This window comes from Schistocerca americana, chromosome 7 (genome assembly GCF_021461395.2).
Source record: "Schistocerca americana isolate TAMUIC-IGC-003095 chromosome 7, iqSchAmer2.1, whole genome shotgun sequence".
Taxonomy (NCBI): Eukaryota; Metazoa; Arthropoda; class Insecta; order Orthoptera; family Acrididae; genus Schistocerca; species Schistocerca americana.
The window spans coordinates 626,445,678-626,466,807 of record NC_060125.1 but is presented as its reverse complement, the minus strand read 5'-3'; positions in this window follow the sequence as shown (position 1 = coordinate 626,466,807).

Genomic DNA, 21,130 nt, shown 5'->3' with positions numbered 1-21,130 from the left:
GTGGTGTTACAGAAGAATGCTGAAGATTAGGTGTATAGACCACATAACTAATGAGGAGGTAATACGATAGGGGAGAAGAGAAATTTGTGGTACAACTTGACTAGAAGAAGGGATCGGTTGGCAGGACATGTTCTGAGGCATCAAGGGATCACCAATTTAGTATTCGAGGGAAACTGGGGGGGGGGGGGGGGAGGGAGGTAAAAATTGTAGAGGGAGACGAAGAGATGCAGTTTGAGAAGGATGTAGGTTACACAGTAAGTACCGGGAAATGAAGAAGCTTGCATAGGATAGAGTAGCATATAGAGCTACATCAAACTAGTCTCTGGACTGAAGACCACAACAACAACAACAGGTCACCTCAAACACTACAAACGATGCTTTTTACTCTTGTTGACGGTAGTGATACATACTGGTTTCCATGTTTCTGTGAAACTGGTGTTGCCACCTGGAACGAGAATACTTAAAGAGTTCCTGGAACGTAGAAAGTCTGCCCACCCTCTACAAAATTCAAGATGGAATACGAAAAGCGGGAACACTACCGATCGTCTACGTCTACGTCTCACCGAGGGCTGCCGCGGACGTAGTAGTAAATTAATGTACGAGGAAATCAGTATCGTGGTCTGTGTGCCAACATTCTGGGTCACCGTAATTAAGGAATCTATCAAAATGTCATGAAAATCTAATAAACAGGGGCGGAGGTTTCATTCTAAGCAAGTCTTAGCGCCTGGCACCCAATTTATTATGACCTCGCTGCCATCACATCCACCGAAGCAGGGAAACGTTAACGGCGCCTGAGTTTCGGGGAATATCAGTACAGCCCGTGAAAACAAAAGAGTATCTAAGGGCATAGTGAACGCCAGGAGTCGAACTCAGCTATAAACAGCGACGCGCGAGCAACACTAGTTTACAGTCCGGCTGGAGCCCAGGCACCGAGGACACGTAACAGCGAAATTCGCGGTCACCTGTAGCAATCAAATGTATTGGTCATCAAAGTATTCTGCATATAATGGAGACAGGAACTCGACTGTGTACCAGAAAGCACACAATTAATTTTAGAATTTGCTGTTAGGTACAGTATGTTCATGGAAACGTAATCTACCACCTACATAATACGGTATCAAGCAAGTGGACAAAGTTCAAAACCATCGTACAATATGTGTTGGATGAGTATGTGCCAAGCAAGATCGTAAGAGATGGAAAAGAGCCACCGTGGTACAACAACCGAGTTAGAAAACTACTGCGGAAGCCATGGGAACTTCACAGCAAACTTAAACATAGCCAAAGCCTTGCAGACAAACAAAAATTACGCGAAGCGAAATGTGGCGTGAAAGGGCTATGCGAGAGGCGTTCAATGAATTCGAAAGTAACGTTTTATGTACTGCTTGGCACAAAATCCTAAGAAATTTTGGTCTTATGTCAAAGCGGTAGGTGGATCAAAACAAAATGGGCAGGACACTCTGTGACCAAAATGGTACTGAAACAGAGGATGACAGACTAAAGGCTGAAATACTAAATGTCTTTTTCCAAAGCTGTTTCACATAGGAAGACTGCACTGTAATTCCTTCTCTAGATTGTCGCACAGATGACAAAATGGTAGATATCGAAATAGACGACAGAGGGATACAGAAACAATTAAAATCGCTCAAAAGTGGAAAGGCCGCTGGACCTGATGGCATACCAGTTCGATTTTACACAGAGTACTCGAAGGAACTTGCCCCCCTTCTTGCAGCGGTGTACCGTAGGTCTCTAGAAGAGCGTAGCGTTCCAAAAGATTGGAAAAGGGCACAGCTCATCCCAGTTTTCAAGAAGGGACGTCGAACAGATGTGCAGAACTATACACCTATATCTCTAACGTCTATCAGTTGTAGAATTTTGGAACACTTATTATGTTCGAGTATAATGACTTTTCTGGAGACTAGAAATCTACTCTGTAGGAATCAGCATGGGTTTCGAAAAAGACGATCGTGTGAAACCCAGCTCGCGCTGTTCGTCCTCGAGACTCAGAGGGCCATAGACACGGGTTCCCAGGTAGATGACGTGTTTCTTGACTTCCGCAAGGCGTTCGATACAGTTCCCCACAGTCGTTTAATGAACAAAGTAAGAGCATATGGACTATCAGACCAATTGTGTGATTGGATTGAAGTGTTACTAGATAAGAGAACGCAGCATGTCATTCTCAATGGAGAGAAGTCTTCCGAAGTAAGAGTGATTTCAGGTGTGCCGCAGGGGAGTGTCGTAGGACCGTTGCTATTCGCAATATACAGAAATGACCTTTTGGATGACATCGGAAGTTCACTGAAGCTTTTTTCGGATGATGCTGTGGTATATCGAGAGGTTGTAACAATGGAAATTTTACTGAAATGCAGGAGGATCTGCAGCGAATTGACGCATGGTGCAGGGAATGGCAATTGAATCTCAATGTAGACAAGTGTAATGTGCTGCGAATACATAGAAAGAACCCTTATCACTTAGCTACAATATAGCAGGTCAGCAACTGGAAGCAGTTAATACCATAATTTATCTGGGAGTACGCATTAGGAGTGATTTAAAATGGAATAATCATATAAATTTGATCGTCGGTAAAGCAGATGCCAGACTGAGTTTCATTGGAAGAATCCTAAAGAAATGCAATCCGAAAACAAAGGAAGCAGGTTACAGTACGCTTGTTCGCACACTGCTTGAATACTGCTCAGCAGTGTGGGATCCGTGCCAGATAGGGTTGATAGAAGAGATAGAGAAGATCCAACGGAGAGCAGCGCGCTTCGTTAAAGGATCATTTAGTAATCACGAAAGCGTTACTGAGATGATGGATAAACTCCAGTGGAAGACTCTGCAGGATAGACGCTCAGTAGCTCGGTACGGGCTTTGTTGAGGTTTCGAGAACGTACCTTCACCGAGGAGTCAAGCAGTACATTGCTCCCTCCTACGTATATCTTACGAAGAGACCATGAGCATAAAATCAGAGAGATTAGAGCCCACACAGAGGCATACCGACAATCCGGCTTTCCACGAACAATATGAGACTAGAATAGAAGGGAGAACCGATAGAGGTACTCAAGGTACCCTCCCCCACGCACCGTCGGGTGGGTTGCGGAGTATGGATGTAGATGTAGATGTATAAAGAGCATATCAGTACAAAAATATTCGCTGAAGCGCCAAAAAAGCTGGTATAGGTATGCGTATTCAAATACAGAGATATCTATACATAGCTGTAAGCCTCGCCTGGGCCCGCCAACACCGACATTGAGCTGTTGATGACTGGAAACATGTTGCCTGGTCGGACGAGTCTCTTTTCAAACTGTGTCGAGCGGATGGACGTGTATTAGTATGGAGTCAACCTGCGTGTCATCAGTAGACTGTACAAGCTGGTGGAGGCTTTGTAATGGTGTCGGGCGTGGGCAGTTGGAGTGATACGGGACACATGTTACGTATAGATACGTCTCCGACAGGTGACACATACGTAAGCATTCCTGTCTGATCACCTACATCCATTCATGTCCATTGTGTTTTCCTACGGACTTGGGCAATTCCAGCAGGACAATGCTGCATCCCACACGTCCAGAATTGCTACTGAATGGCTCCAGGAACACTGTTCTGAGTTCAAAGGAGTTTAGACACTTCCGCTGGCCGCCAAACTCTCCAGACAGGAACGTTATTGGGCATAACTGGAATGCTTTGCAACGTATTTCTCAAAAGGCACCTACACCCTTTCGTCCTCTTATGGATATGTGGAAAGCTCTGCAGGATTTATAGCGTCAGTTGCCTCAAGCACTATTTCAGACATTAGTCTAATCCATGCCACGTCATTTGGGGAGGGGGAGGGGGAGGGGTTTGAGGGCTACACGATATTAGGCAGGTGTACCAGTTTCTTATGCTCTTCAGTATACTATATATATTGATTGTAAGGAAAACATATTTGCTTAGTGAATATGCTATACATTATAACTGGAGCATGTTCAGTGATATATGGCACATTTAACGTGAAACTTGCCTCTTCGGAAACTGAAAACACATGTTTTAACATTTTCAACTTGCTGTCATTCTTACCACGTTGACAAATATACGGTTCATATTCGCGTGTTGTTGCCTATGTTCAGTTGTAGGATTGTATGAAAATGTACGTGATCCGCAGTGACTTTTGTCAGTTCCAAGAGTTTCATTACTAGCTTGCTTCCTATACCACGCACAGTTGGCGTCTGGCTCCGGTAGAGTGTGCAGATTTCGTATTCCTATTCGCTACTCTCTGAAAAGTCTCATTAGCACACCGACGCCCTTGACACAGGCCACGTGCATGGAAATCATAACAGTGTGGCTCGAGCGACTATTGTATGGTTTCCGACATCGGTTCGTTTCATTTTTAAGACACAATAACGAGCTATAAAAAAGAAATCACGTCTCCCATTTCAGTGCCGACGTAGATTCAAGCGGCCCTACAAATGAGACGGACTTTTAACAGTTAAGAAGTTTTGACTGACCTGTACGTCACAAAAGTGGGTTGAAGGGCAACTTATGTATACACATTTGATGGCATAGCTTGAAGGCATATGTATATGAGAGCGAGTTGACATCTGGAGCTGTTACATTACAGTGGTAGAAGAGATTCTGCACCGGAAGGAGCATTCAGACGGAATTTTGATATCCATAAAAGCCTTCTTTTACTATTTATACAGTTTAATTAAACTCTTCAGTACACAATGTGAGGAGAGTCGTAGGGAACTTTGCAACAGGTCCTTTCTTTCCAAATTGCCAGACGTAACTATATGCTAAGGTGAAGTTCTCCTCAATTCGAAGACTTTTCTAGGCATAGTTCTCTTGAAGGAAGTATGTCCTTGCGTTCCTGCGAACTTTGAACGGAAAGAGACGGCTGTCGGTCTTCCACTTACAGCTTAATGCACTGAAGAGCCAAAGAAACTGGTATACGTGCCTAATATAGAGTAAGGCCCCCGCGGGAATGCAGAAGTGCCGCAACACGGCTTGGCATGTACTACACTAATGCCTGGGAAACTGATACCATCAGCTCTGCGGGACTGTGCATGAAACCAAAAGGGTACGAGAAGGTGGAGATCTCTTCTGAACAGCACGTTGCAAGGCATCCCACATATGTTCAATAATGTTCATGTCTGGGGAGTTTGGTGGCCATGCGGAAGTGTTTAAACTCAGAAGAGTGTTCCTGGAGCCACTCTGTAGCAATTCTGGACGTATGGTGTGTCGCATTGTCCTCCTGGAATTGCTCAAGTCCGTCAGAATGCACAATGCACATCTGTGAGAGACGTATCTAGACGTATCAGGGGTCCCATATCACTCCAAATGCACACACCCCACACCATTACAGAGCTTCCACCAGCTTGAACAGTCCCCCGCTGACATGCAGAATCCATGGATACGTCAGGTTGTCTCCATACCCGCACACTTTCATCCGCTCAACAAAATTTGAAAAGAGACTTGTCCGACCAGGCAACATGTTTCCAGTTATGAACAGCCAGATGTCAGCGTTGACAGGTCCAGGTGAGGCGTATAGCTTTGCGTCGTGCATCCGTCGAGGGTACACGATAGGGACTTCGCGTCCTAAAGCCCATATCAATTTTTTTTTTTAGGCCGTAGTGACGTCGAAGATCTGGTGTTTTACCGAATTCCTGATATTCACGGTACACTCGCGAGATCGTCGTAAGTGTGAAAATCCCCAAGTCGTCACTACCTCGGAGATGCTATGTCCCATCGCTCGTGCGGCGACTATAAAACCACGTTCAAATTCACTTAAATCTTGATAAACTGCCATTGTAGCAGCAGTAACCGATCCAACAACTGCCCCAGACACTTGTTGTCTCATATAGGTGTTGCCGACCACAGCGCAGTATTCCACCTGTGTAGGTATCTCTATATTTGAAGACGGATGCCTGTACCAGTTTCTCTGGCGCGTCAGTGTATGTATCCTAAGTAACAGCATATTCGGCAGATTTCACTTACACAACTCACTGTTAGAGGTGAACAAAGTGCAATGTGACAGAAAAATATGATACCCAATTCGCATACGAGGTCTGCTCAAAAAAATTCCGGATCATTCATAATTTCGCTCCAATGGTGTGTTGGAGCAAAATGCAGTTGGCATCCCTGCACACACCGCTGATTAACGTATAACTGTAGGAAGCTTCAGCGTTGTATATCTGTTGCGTGTTGTTAAGTGCTGTATTGAGTAGAACGTTGTGTCGCAGCGTTTGCGAATTTAGAGATGGCAGAGTTAGAAGAGCAGCACGTCTGCATTAAATTCTGCCTGAAACTCAAGAAAACCTTTACAGAGACACACAAAATGATACAGAAAGTGTACGGTGATTAAGAGTGCTTTAGCTGTACTCGGTGTTTCGAACAGTTCACAAGATGTAAATAAGGCCTTAAGATGACTCTCGTTCAGGACTCCTTCGACGTCTACCAACGACTCTCATGTCAGGACTGTCAACACAATTGTGCGTGCCAGTTGAAGACTGAGTGTCGGACAGAGTGTAGAAGAATGTGGCATTTCAGTTGGACCATGTCATGACATCGTGACACAGCATCCTGGAATGCATCGTGTTGCCGTCAAGCTCGTCCCACGACTCAAGAGTCAGAGCCAGAAAGACCTTGGTGTAGCAATCTGCGAAGAGCTTTTGGATCGCGAAAATGAGAACTAGATGTTCCTTATGTGAATCATAACTTATGATGAGACGAGGGTCTACGGTTGTGATGTTGAGATCAAGGTTCAATCTTAACAATGGGGTGTGAAAGTATCTTCAAGACCAAAAATAGCTAGTCAGGTCAGTTCAAATGTCAAAGCCATGTTGATACGAGGGCAGTTCAATAAGTAATGCAACACTTTTTTTTTCTCAGCCAATTTTGGTTGAAAAAACCGGAAATTTCACGTGGAATATTTTCAAACATTGCCGCTTCGTCTCGTATAGTTTCATTGACTTCCGACAGGTGGCAACGCTGTACGGAGCTGTTAAAATGGCGTCTGTAACGGATGTGCGTTGCGAACAACGGGCAGTGATCGAGTTTCTTTTGGCGGAAAACCAGGGCATCTCAGATATTCATAGGCGCTTGCAGAATGTCTACGGTGATCTGGCAGTGGACAAAAGCACGGTGAGTCGTTGGGCAAAGCGTGTGTCATCATCGCCGCAAGGTCAAGCAAGACTGTCTCATCTCCCGCGTGCGGGCCGGCCGTGCACAGCTGTGACTCCTGCAATGGGGGAGCGTGCGAACACACTCGTTCGAGATGATCGACGGATCAGCATCAGACAACTCAGTGCTCAACTTGACATCTCTGTTGGTAGTGCTGTCACAATTGTTCACCAGTTGGGAAATTCAAAGGTTTGTTCCCGCTGGGTCCCTCGTTGTCTAACCGAACACCATAAAGAGCAAAGGAGAACCATCTGTGCGGAATTGCTTGCTCGTCATGTGGCTGAGGGTGACAGTTTCTTGTCAAAGATTGTTGCAGGCGATGAAACATGGGTTCATCACTTCGAACCTGAAACAAAACGGCAATCAATGGAGTGGCGCCACACCCACTCCCCTACCAAGAAAAAGTTTAAAGCCATACCCTCAGCCGGTAAAGTCATGGTTACAGTCTTCTGGGACGCTGAAGGGGTTATTCTGTTCGATGTCCTTCCCCATGGTCAAACGATCAACTCTGAAGTGTATTGTGCTACTCTTCAGAAATTGAAGAAACGACTTCACAGCGTATTCGTAGGCACAAAAATCTGAACGAACTTCTCCTTCTTCATGACAACTCAAGACCCCACACAAGTCTTCGCACCCGAGAGGAGCTCACAAAACTTCAGTGGACTGTTCTTCCTCATGCACCCTACAGCCCCGATCTCGCACCGTCGGATTTCCATATGTTTGACCCAATGAAGGACGCAATCCGTGGGAGGCACTACACGGATGATGAAGAAGTTATTGATGCAGTACGACGTTGGCTCCGACATCGACCAGTGGAATGGTACCGTGCAGGCATACAGGCCCTCATTTCAAGGTGGCGTAAGGCCGTAGCATTGAATGGAGATTACGTTGAAAAATAGTGTTGTGTAGCTAAAATATTGGGGAATAACCTGGTGTATTTCAATGCTGAATAAAACAACCCCTGTTTCAGAAAAAAAAATGTGTTGCATTACTTATTGAACTGCCCTCGTAGTTTGCTTTGGCTTTGAAGGATTAGATTATTTCGTTGCCACAGGCAGAAACTACTACTCGGTGGTACTATCGGACGTGTTGCGACGCCTGCGTGAAAAGACGACAAGGAAACGGCCGGAAATATGGTGAGGCAATTCATGGGCCTTGTATCGCGATAACGCACCCACACATTCATCCTAGTTAGTGAGTGAGTGTTACACGAAAAACGAAATCGCTGTGCTGCCTCATCCTCGATGCTCTTCAGACCTGCTCCCTGTGGACTTTTTTTTTTTATTTCCAAAATTGAAAACCCTGTTGAAAAGACGAGGATTTTCAAAGATAGACGAAAACGGCGTTTGGACTAGTGTAATAATCGTGGAGGAAAGTGTTTCGAAGAAGACCATGCACAATAATTAGAAGGTACAATATATGGTGTCTGTGACCCAGTAGGAATTGCAGACATTGTCTACAAGTGGGCGTTGGTTTAAATCAATGGGAGAAGTTGAAAAAGTGTGCTGGACCGCATTCAAGCCCGAGTGTCCTGCTTGCTCTGACCACTGAGCCATACGGAGACAGTATTCATCGCACCTGCGCCGACTATCCTAGCGCGCCTCCTGTCAAACCCAAATTCTCAACTTATCTAAACGCTACTAATGTAGTGCTCTTTGCCTACTATTCAGATTACTTGCGGCATTTCACCGATTCCCGTAAATGTTTGAGCCTGGTGTGCATTCGCACTCAAGAGATCATTAATCATCCTCACCTGAATTGTATACCGTAAATGTGGTGTCTGTCTTGTCAGACATGTAAAATTTTTCTGCGAATTATCGTAGGCAAGCGGAGAGCGAGAAGTTGACAAATCGTGTCTCAAACTGAGCGTCGTGATATCTGGTTTTGCGGAAAAAGAACAAAAAAATAGTTGCTTGTAAGTAAGAAGGACAACAACATGTAATCAAGAAATAAAATGAAAGAATGCTATTGCAAAAGAAATGTTTCACAGAAGGAATATTTTTGGTGGTCCATTAAATAAACAATTTTTGAAAATATTAGTGAAGTGTTATGTACGGGGTGTAGCTTTGTGCGCTGGCTAAACATGAACACTGCCGCAGAGGTGGAAAGTAGAATAATGCGTGAGGTTGGGTTATAAACGTTCAACGAAAAAAGACAAATACTGGAAGCAAAGAAAAGAAATTTTCTGGGACACTGGGTGAAGAGAGACCTCATAATGCGTGACACATAGAAGGCTCGGTGACTGGAAACAAGGCCACAGGGAGAAGAAGAAAATACCAGGTAACTGTCCGCATGAAGATGAATGCATCATACTTAGCTAATAAAAGGATGCCGTGAGACCAAAAGGACTGGAGAATGCTGAACGTGAAGTGATGGACGAGCCTAATGGCCGGAGCACATTATCGTAAAGGAAAATTTTTTCACGAAGTCAGACAGGCGTATCGTCTTTTGCGCTCAATACACGGAAATGGAGGGCCTGGCGTCACTCAAACTAAGACAATATGGCGTTAATGAAACCGCTAACAGGCAAAATCGAAATTTAGAACATCCATTCTTACGTCAGACATATTGAATACAGAGAGGTAACAATAAAATAAATTATTTATGTGAACACGTAACAAAATAATTTTTGACAAGAAAATGAACTACAGCAGAGACTAGCTCTTAATGGACTAGAACAGCGCGAAAATGTAACAATTAGAACGCCTGCCTGCGAGTGCAGAATTGTGGAACTGCCGCCACAGAAGTCGTCTTTGTCATAAAATGTAAACAATTCTCTCTCAAAGCACACAATAAAAACTTAAATTTTAATTTCTGGTGGAGCATTTTGAATTCACAGCTGTGTAGCGACATAGTTCTTCTTTAGTATCATAAGATTTATGCCCAATATCTCTTACTGTTCACTAAACAGGTGAAACTTTAATTTACGGTGGCATCACTGATTCCTCCATTTTCCAAACTTTTTTCTGAAAACCTCATCTAAGAACAACCAGCGAGAAGGTAGGGAGGGAGGAGATTCGCCAATACACGACACTAAGAAGGCTTCGCGAAACTAAGTGAACTCTGAAGACAATCCCAGTATTGTGGTCAGGCAGCGAGTGAAAGAACTGAATTAATGCTTCGATAAAGAAAAATTCTTTTTTTTATATACAATGACTTTATTATTCGTCTCTCTGTTCGTCTGTGAAGACCCTTTTTCTCAGGGACTGACGAAGGTATGAAGTTGAAATCTATGTTAAACAATAACGCCTACGGTTCCTTGACGATGTGAAAAAAATGTAAGCTTCTATCTCAATGATATCAGAAGGTACGACCGGCCCCTTTTTCTCAAGAACAGGTGTGTCAAAAACTGAGGTCTACGATATATAGGTGGTGAAAAAGAGTGGAGAAATCCAAAACAGTGTAATCATTAGATATGGCCATACGGCCATCTACGTTGCGTATTTCAATACTCGCAAACTCATTCGTCAAAACCTGTACATGAAAAATTTATATACATATCTACGATTGTACGGAACGCTTAGAGCGATAATCCGACTCGAATTTGTCCTTTTTCTGATTAGTTAACTCCGCCACGTTATCTTTATATTTACTGCAGACCCACATTTGCTTATTCATAACTTTTTGAGCAGAATTTATCATGACTGCTGCCTCTTTTTCTAATTTCAACTTCACTTACTTGTTAGCTTCATCTGAGAAGTTTAGCGTTGTCTTTCACAATTATGCCAAGTGTGTCTCACTTAGTACCAAAGTGACCTGAAATAGAATAAATAATTTAAGTTTTACTGTTTCATAAAGTCCGCGGTATAGACAACAGATAACAATGACGGGTGGAGCAATCGTCATTAAAAAAAATTACTAGGGGTACCGAGATGCTATAAAAGATGGTTCTTGTAGCCGTCGCTGTGGGACCGAGAGCTAATGCAGAAGTCTATTTGTGGGCCTAGGGCCATTGCTACCGTTTTCAAGCGTATTATGGTGAAAATGCCAGTAGAAGATGGAGTTGGGATGATGAATGGGCGCCGAGGTAGCCTCTTTTAACAATGTACGATGTTAATTTTATACAGGGTGTAATCCCTGACACAGTACTCGTTAAAGCCTGTGCTATGGTAAGTGAGCGGGATTCACCTTATGAGAAAGGATTTTCATATAGATATCGGCAGCGTGTACCTGAATGGTGGCAAATCAGACTTACATCCACTCTGTAATGACAATGATCCTTCAAGTAAGTTCGAAATGCAATTACACGTCAGGATGGACCAAAAGTACCCAGAAGATGCTACCAATTTGATAATAATACGGTCGCCAGCCTAATTAGGCATTAACTGAGTTTCTTCCCTGTACAAGTTAGTATATATTCATGCAAAACAACAAGTTGTAACACTGCATAATATAGTTGAATTTTAAAACCAGAAAATCTATTGAATTGATAGTTTCACGTTCTGTACTGACATGAAAAACCATGAATACATAACACTACACTATAACGTATACTATAAAACTTTATACTGTCTATTAATGTGATTAAAATCGGGCATAGGTAACCCTAGAAATCGCACTTTCATGCCACATACAAAATGTCAATTTTGATAAAGATAAAACACTGATAAATTTTGACTTTTATATTGACCTTAACTTTTGCTGGTCAAACCAATTTAGAACACTTCAGAAATCAAATGAATGAGGGGGACTCTGAAACTGTTATCATCGCTGTGTTTAAAAAATTGATTACTGAGTTTATTATGCGTTCAAGATTTCCAGTATATAAGTTACCACGCTTTTCATCTTATTTACTGCTCATTTAAATGCCTTTAAATCTGTCTCGAAATAATAAACTTCATTACTATATCAATACTAAAGTTATCTTTCAACTTCGTTAGACCTTCATTATTCATTTACTGGCTCATTAACAAAACATTTCTTTAAACACCATTCTAACATAGCTAGTTCTGCAAATAATTATTATTAACACAATTTTTAATTTTCATTTCGGGGCACTCGGATTGCACAACGTTTGTAAAGGACCCTGTCTAGGTTAGTTGTGAGGATAATTAAATGAAGGAATAGTTCTGGCAAAATTTAGGTTATAATTGCACCAAACAAACACAGTTCACTCTCTGATCCACACGAATACAGTACTAAAAGTTTCAACCCGCTAGTATGGATGCGGCGGTTGGCGAATGGCAAGACGGCGAGGCACAGAGCACATATACAACCACAGCTATGGCTCTTGACGTATCGGCACTTAAATTCTTCTTAGGGTCGCAATACTTTTCCATTTAGTGCCTATGGAATTTTGCCATGCTGTATGGGCGTTGGAACGGCATACCGGAGGCTCAGTGAAGCTATGTCTTCCAGGAGAGCCTCCTCGCTCCAGAAGGTGTTGCTCAGACCAATGCCAAACTCCAACTACTACTGTGCCCGTTGTGCCGTGCAATGCCCGCGCGCATTTTCCCGCGCTCGCCTGCCATCCACCTTTTACCGCTCCCTTACAGACCGGGTATTCACCCGATGTTTTGCGTTCTACATACCCTAACACATTGCCTATGTATGGACCAGACGCACAGTTACAATTTTAAACATCTTACAACAATTTCAACATTTGTTATATTTCAATTCTATCACAATATTACTTGACATTTGACATAATCATTAATATCCACATTGAAACTTGTTTACAGTTTTCTTAACAATGGCATGACACACAAAAAAAATTGAAATCAGAACATCAGTTACACAAGTTTCTCGAGAAGTCAGATGGGAAGAATTACTTATATGTACAATATTACAGAGTCGTTGTTGTTACAAGGACTTAAGAAAAATGTCGGCACAAACTGCAGGACATATTCCTTACACGTAGACAAGGAAATTATGTTACATGAACATGGGTCTAGAAACGGTTTGTTTCAATGTCACAACTGATTTTCTCCAAGTCATCTACACCTACATCGTTACTCTTCAATTCACACTTAAGTGCCTGGCAAAGGGTTCGTCGAACCATTTTCATGCTACTTCTCTACCATTCCCCTGTCGAATGGCGCGTGGGAAAAAGGAACGCCGAAATCTTTCCGTTCGAGCTCTGATTTCTCTTATTTTATTATGGTGATCATTTCTCCCTACTTTGCTGGGTGTCAACAAAATATTTTCGAATTCCGAAGAGGAAGCTGGCGATTGAAATTTCGTAAATAGATCTCACCGCAAAGAAAACCGCCTTTGTTTCAGTGACTGCCACCCCAACTTGCGTATCATATCAGAACACTCTTACCCCTACTGCGCGATAACAAGAAACGAGCTACCCTTCTTTGCACCTTTTCGATTTCCTCCGTCAATCCTAACCTGGTAAGGATCCCATACCGCTCAGCAGTATTCCAGCAGAGGACGGACAAATGTAATGTAGGCTGTCTCTTTCGCGGGTTCGTCGCATCTTCTAAGTGTTCTACCAACAAAGCGCAGTCTTTTGTTTCGCATTCCCCACAATATCGTCTATGTGGTCCTTCCAATTTGGTTGCTCGTAATTGTATTTCCTAGGTATTTAGTCGAATTGACAGCCCTTAGATTTGTGCGATTTATCGTACATGCAAAATGTATCGGGTTTCTTTTATTACCCATGTGGACGACCTCGCACTTTTCATTGTTTAGTGCCAACTGCCACTTTTCGCACCATAAAGAAATTCTCTCTAGATCATTTTGTAATTGGAATTGATCGTCTAATGATTTTATTAGACGGTAAAGTACAGCGTCATCTGCCAACTATCTAAGAGGGCTGCTCAGATTATCACCTACATCATTTACGCAAATCAGGAACAGCAGAGAGCCTATGAGACTACCTTGGGGAACGCCAGATATCACTTCTGTTCTACCCGATGATTTACCGTCTATCAGTACGAATTGTGACCTCTCTGAGAGGAAATCACGAATCCAGTCACACAACTGAGACGGTACTGTTGTAGCACGCAACTGATAATGAGAAACCACACACGAACACGGATGCGGTGATGTACCCCTGGAGTATGGCGTATGGTTTCGGAGCCTTCCTTAATACGGGAAAAGAGACCCTGAACATCTTGTACTGGGATTCCATACACAAGAGCTTTCAAATACCCTCACAAATAAAAGTCGAGTGCGTTTAGGTACAGAGGGCATGGAGGCCAGGCAACTTGTCGGTCTCTATCTATCCATCCGTCACTGAATTTCTTATCTAGAAGACGACGGGCATTAACACCAAATTGAGGAGGTGCTCCATCGTGAATGAAGTACATGTTTTGTCGCACAGCTAAAGGCGCATCTATAACAGCTCAGGTAGACCATTCCCTTCAAAATTATGATAACTTTGTCCGTTGAGCCTGGGTAGAAGAAAGTGAGGCCCAACAAAACAGTTACCAAAATGCCAGCCCAAAAGCTGACGGAAAATCTTTGTTCATGACTTGCTGCAATAGTTGCGTGATGACTGACACCTGCAATACATGCCGATTGTGAAAATTTACAATCTGCTCGCTGCTGAAACGACGCCTCATCTGTGAATAGCACCGTTGCACAATAATTAGGGTTCACTTTTCTTCGTATAAAGCATTCCCAGAATAGTACACGAGCAGAAAAATCAGCTGCTGATAGTGCCTGCACACCCTGTAAATGGTATGGATGCAGCTGGTACTCTTGTAGCACTCGCCAGTTAGTCAACATAAAGGTTTTCTGGATATGGTTCCGCGTCATATTGTATAAAACTAGTGCTGGAGAAAATCGACGTTTCGGGCACGGTTGTAGCGGCCTTCTTCTGGGTGTAGTGGTGCGGACTAGCTATGCTGAGTCCCTTATATTTTATTATTACTGTTCGATGCACAAGCCATTACGTCATAACTTTGAAAAGATAGTTCATTTCATTGGTCACTTAAAAAAGAAGGAGAGGGAATTTTATTTTAATAGGTTACTGCTGTGGAGGGAGAGCGTAACCTCTGGTGTCTGTTGTCTGTTGTATTGTGTGCCATGATTGGTGGTCACAGGCGAATAAGAAGTTGGCTCTCGTTTACCAAGTGCTGGACGTCGGCCGCTCAGTGGTACTAACTCGCCCGTAGTGCTCGCGCCTCCTGTCGACAGTGCGGTCTGACGGGCTCTGTTTAAATGATCGCATTTACAAAGAACTAAGGGCGCACTCTACATCGAAGATAATTCGAAAGACGCAGGCCTCGACGGAGGACTCAGAACTGACGCTGACACAGCCAACGGTATTATTCCCAGAGCACCAGTCGCTCCTAGAATTTACGGTGTTCCAAAGATACATAGGGAAAGTTATCCTTAGAGGCCAATAGTGAATGGGATCAATTCGCCTACTTACAATTTCACAAATTATCTAGAGTGCAAATTAAGACGTCTAATTGGCAAGAGGCACTCTAGTGTGAAGTACTCGACGCACTTTATAGAACGCCTAAATGAAGAAACCACTTTAGCTACGGACATCATGGTCAGCTTTGACATGAAGTCCATATTTACGAACGTGCCAGCAGATGAAACTATCCACTTCCTTCATGAGCATGTCCCGCCAGACATATGCGACCTGGTTGAGTTGTGCCTGACTTCAACAAACTTCGCCCGCATCTCGTGGTCGTGCGGTAGCGTTCTCGCTTCCCGCGCCCGGGTTCCCGGGTTCGATTCCCGGCGGGGTCAGGGATTTTCTCTGCCTCGTGATGGCTGGGTGTTGTGTGATGTCCTTAGGTTAGTTAGGTTTAAGTAGTTCTAAGTTCTAGGGGACTGATGACCTCAGATGTTAAGTCCCATAGTGCTCAGAGCCATTTGAACCATTTCAACAAACTTCAAATGGCAAGGAAATTGCTACGAGCAGACAGACGGCGTAGCAATTGGGTCACCGCTATCTCTGCTGGCAGCCGACTCATTCATGGAAGCCTTTGAAGCAACGGCCCTTGGTTCAGCTCCTTTGCGCCCACGTTGCTGGTTCAGATACGTGGACGACACGTTCGCTATATGACCTGATAGTGAAACGGAGCTACACACGTTTCACTAATATCTGAACAACATGCACAGGAAAATACAGTTCACGCTCGAAGAAGAGAAGAACGGTGCAATTCCACTTCTAGACGTCGAAGTATACAGGACAACGGAGGGCACACTGGGGCACAGAGTATATCGCAAGCCTACGCATACAGACAGGTACTGCATGCTCAATGCTACCACCACCCAGCGAAGAAGAACTCGGTCACCCATTCTTTGACAATCCGTACGCAGCGCCTAAGTGATGCTCCAAACATGACACCTGACCTTAAAAGTCTACGCACAACGTTTCTAGCCAATGGCTACAGCCATAAGTTGATACGCACAGCCTTATCGACAAACACAAGTATGCAAGATAATCAACAAATAGACAAACTGCAGCCAGCAGTGCGCTTACCTTATGTGAAAAATGTTACTGACGGAATAGGCAAACACCTTCGTCGAGTTGGGGTGCAGCCTGTCTTCTATAGTGGTCGCAGGATCCAGAACGTTGTAAGCACCACTAAGGACAAGGTGGCTGCGTTACACACCGCAGGCGTGTTCAAGGTGGAATGAGAATGTTGAGAGGCATACATCGGCGAGACTGACAGTCCAATAGCAAAGCACATTCGGGAACATGAGAGCTATATTCGTCTAGGGCAATACAACAAATCTATAGTGGCAGAATATCAGCAAGAATGCGGAAAAGAAATAAAATTCACTGAAGCCTGTGTGTTGGCTAAGCAGCAGATTATGACGAAACGCAAAATCAGAGAGACCATCTGAATACTTAAACAACCTATGAACATGAATAGAGAGGATGGACTCAAGCTTGCTCCATCTTGGCTGCCAGCAGTCAGAGCCCAACAGACCGCACTGTCAACACGAGGCACGAGCACCACCGGCTAGTAACTGCCGCCGCGAGGCCGACATCCAGCAGTTGGTAAACAGCGGCCAACTTGTCATTCGCCGGCCGCCACGAATCATGGCACATAATACAAGAGCCAATAGACAACAGAGGTTACTCTCTCCCTCCACTGCAGTAACCTATTAAAATAGTTCCCTCTCCTTCTTTCTTAAGTGACGATAGAAATGAACTATCTTTTTAAAATTATGACGAAATGGCACGCGCACTGAACAGTTTTAACAAAATATAAGGGCCACTGCATAGCTAGAACGCACCATTAGACACAGAAGAAGGCCACTGCAACCGTGGCTGAAACGTTGGTTTTCTCCAGCAGTAGTTTTATACAGTATGACGCGGTACCATACCCATGCAGAGGAGAGAGCAGATAGGTGGAAAGAATACATTGAAAGCCTCTAGGGTGAAGATTTGTCTGATGTGACAGAAGAAGAAACAGGAGTCGATTTAGAAGAGATAGGGGATCCAGTATTAGAATCGGAATTTAAAAGAGCTTTGGAGGACTTACGGTCAAATAAGGGAGAAGGGATAGATAACATTCCATCGGAATTTCTAAAATCATTGGGGGAAGTGGCAACAAAACGACTATTCACGTTGGTGTGTAGAATATATGAGTCTGGCGATATACCTTCTGACTTTCGGAAAAGCATCATCCACACAATTCCGAAGACGGCAAGAGCTGACGAGTGCGAGAATTATCGCACAATCAGCTTAACAGCTCATGCATCGAAGCTGCTTACAAGAATAATGTACAGAAGAATGGAAAAGAAAATTGAGAATGCGCTAGGTGACGATCAGTTTGGCTTTAGGAAAAGTAAAGGGACGAGAGAGGCAATTCTGACGTTACGGCTAATAATGGGAGCAAGGCTAAAGAAAAATCAAGACACTTTCATAGGATTTGTAGACCTGGAAAAAGCGTTCGACAATATAAAATGGTGCAAGCTGTTCGAGATTCTGAAAAAAGTAGGGGTAAGCTATAGGGAGAGACGGGTCATATACAATATGTACAACAACCAAGGGGGAATAATAAGATTGGACGATCAAGAACGAAGTGCTCGTATCAAGAAGGGTGTAAGACATGGCTGTAGCCTTTCGCCCCTACTCTTCAATCTGTACATCGAGGAGGCAATGATGGAAATAAAAGAAAGATTCAGGAGTGGAATTAAAATACAAGGTGAAAGGATATCAATGATACGATTCGCTGATGACATTGCTATCCTGAGTGAAAGTGAAGAAGAATTAAATGATGTACTGAACGGAATGAACAGTCTAATGAGTATACAGTATGGTTTGAGAGTAAATCGGAGAAAGACGAAGGTAATGAGAAGTAGTAGAAATGAGAACAGCGAGAAACTTTACATCAGGATTGATGGTCACTAAGTCAGTGAAGTTAAGGAATTCTGATACCTAGGCAGTAAAATAACCAATGACGGACGGAGCAAGGAGGACATCAAAAGCAGACTCGCTATGGCAAAAAAGGCATTTCTGGCCAAGAGAAGTCTACTAATATCAAATACCGGCCTTAATTTGAGGAAGAAATTTCTGAGGATGTACGTCTGGAGTACAGCATTGTATGGTAGTGAAACATGGACTGTGGGAAAACCGGAACAGAAGAGAATCGAAGCATTTTAGATGTGGTGCTATAGACGAATGTTGAAAATTTGGTGGACTGATAAGGTAAGGAATGAGGAGGTTCTACGCAGAATCGGAGAGGAAAGGAATATGTGGAAAACACTGATAAGGAGAACGGACAGGATGATAGGACATCTGCTAAGACATGAGGGAATGACTTCCATGGTACTAGAGGGAGCTGTAGAGGGCAAAAACTGTAGAGGAACACAGAGATTGGAATACGGCAAGCAAATAATTGAGGACGTAGGTTGCAAGTGCTACTCTGAGATGAAGAGGTTAGCACAGGAAAGGAATTCGTGGCGGGCCGCATCAAATCAGTCAGTAGACTGATGACAAAAAAAAAAAAAAACTATACCCAGAAAACTATTATGTCGACTGATTCTGGTCGCGGAAGCCTACGCAATTATACTCGCCAGTTGTCCATGTGGGCGACATTCAGTCTTGCAGCTGCATGTCCTGTACTGACACCAGGGTCGTCGTCAACTGCCTGAAGAATTGCCGCCTCCCGTTGCGGTGTCCTCGTGCTTCTATGGTTCCCACCAGTCGCTAGTATCAGGCTTAAATGCCCCATGTTCCCTGAGACGACGATCAGTGGCTTCAGACGTTTTCCTGTCGTTGCACCTTCTTCCAGTAAATCTCTCCAGGTATAAACGCTGAGCACGAGTGCCATTCCCGTCAGCTAATCCATGCATCAAACGGGCATATGCCATCTCTGGAAATATGTACACTGGCATTACGCGAGCTGTGTCTGTGAATAACTCTACGTACTAACCCGTCTGCTTACAACGGTAGTCCTGACTGCTGGAACAGCTGATGTTACCTGTAAACAAGCAATGACGTACGTCGCATGGCAACAGGGACATGTAAAACAAAATACTGGTGTCGCACAACGTACCAAACATCACCAAGAGCGCATGATCCCAATGATTCGAACGTTCTGTTCCTGAGTGTTTCCCATGATTAATGAGTTGGAGTAAACGAGTTGTAAGACGGAAACAAAGCAATTCCAGACCGCCGGCCTCTGTAGCCGAGCGGTTCTAGACGCTTCAGTCCGGAACCGCGCTGCTGCTACGGTCGCAGGTTCGAATCCTGCCTCGGGCATGGATGTGTGTGATGTCCTTAGGTTACTTAGGTTTAAGTAGTTCTAAGTCTAGGGGACTGATGACCTCAGATGTTAAGTCCCATAGTGCTTAGAGCCATTTTCTGAATTCCAGACCAATGTTCATACAACAAGATCTTCGTCTACGTGTGACGAATGTGTCCTGCAATTTCTGGTGTAAATTTTTAATACATCCTGTAGTCTGTAGACGACCGAGACTGCTAAGGCGATAAAAATAATTTTTTTTGTTTTGCATGACAACCACAGTTACTTTTAGAGATTACCAACTGGCTTCGACCGTCTCAAAGTGCTATCTTCAGATTCATTCCCTGCACACGGGGACTATGTGTGGTGCCATGGTGCCTTTTCAAAATCACACGTTCTTGATTCTATCTCCCCTACCCAGCAAACTAATCGTGGACCAGCCTCTTCTGTAATATCAACCCCATAAATTAATATGTGCAGAATTTTAGATGGATAACGCGGTGTTAGATTCTAGAAAGCTGTCTGTATGGTGCGAAAATTGGCAACAGGGACATGTAAAAGTACTGGCGTCTCACAACGTCACTTAAGACTGACTTGCAGAGTATCTATGTAGCTGAAGATACAGGTATAGACATTAGAGTGGAAGATTTGGGTCATAATTGACGTGACAGGAGGGTATCTGACAAAGATAATTTTCTGTTTGTACTCTCTAATCTATTTCATTAAAACACAGTGAAGAGGAAGACGCATGGAAACAGGTGATATATTCTATCTGTATGAGTGCGGAAAGGAATCCGTTAAACCTCAGTTACACTGATAAATAAATCAATTGTAAAGGTCGTAAATTCATCTAAATAGCTAGGAATTGCAATTAAGAACATTTTATACTCGAAAGAACGCATAGAAAAATGTTTTTGTTTCAGATCGCTCTGAGCGCTATGGGACTTAGCTTCTGAGGTCATCAGTCCCCTAGAACTTAGAACTACTTAAACCTAACTAACCTAAGGACATCAGACACATTCACGCCCGAGGAAGGATTCGAACCTGCGACCGTAGCGGTCGCACTGTTGCAAACTGTAGCGCCTAGAACCGCTCGGCCACCCCAGCCGGCAAAATGTTTTTGGGAAGGCGAACCAAAGACTGCGATTTATTGGCAGAAAACTCAGAAGAAGCAACAGATCTGCCTACAATACGCTTGACGGTCCGCTTTTGGAATAATGTTCCGCGGCTTGGGACCCTTACCCGATAGCATTAACGGAGTACGTCGAGAAAATTCAAAGAAGAGCAGCACGTTTTGTAATATCGAGAGATAGAGGAGAGAATGCCACGCACATGAAATAGGATTTTGTGTGAACATCATTATA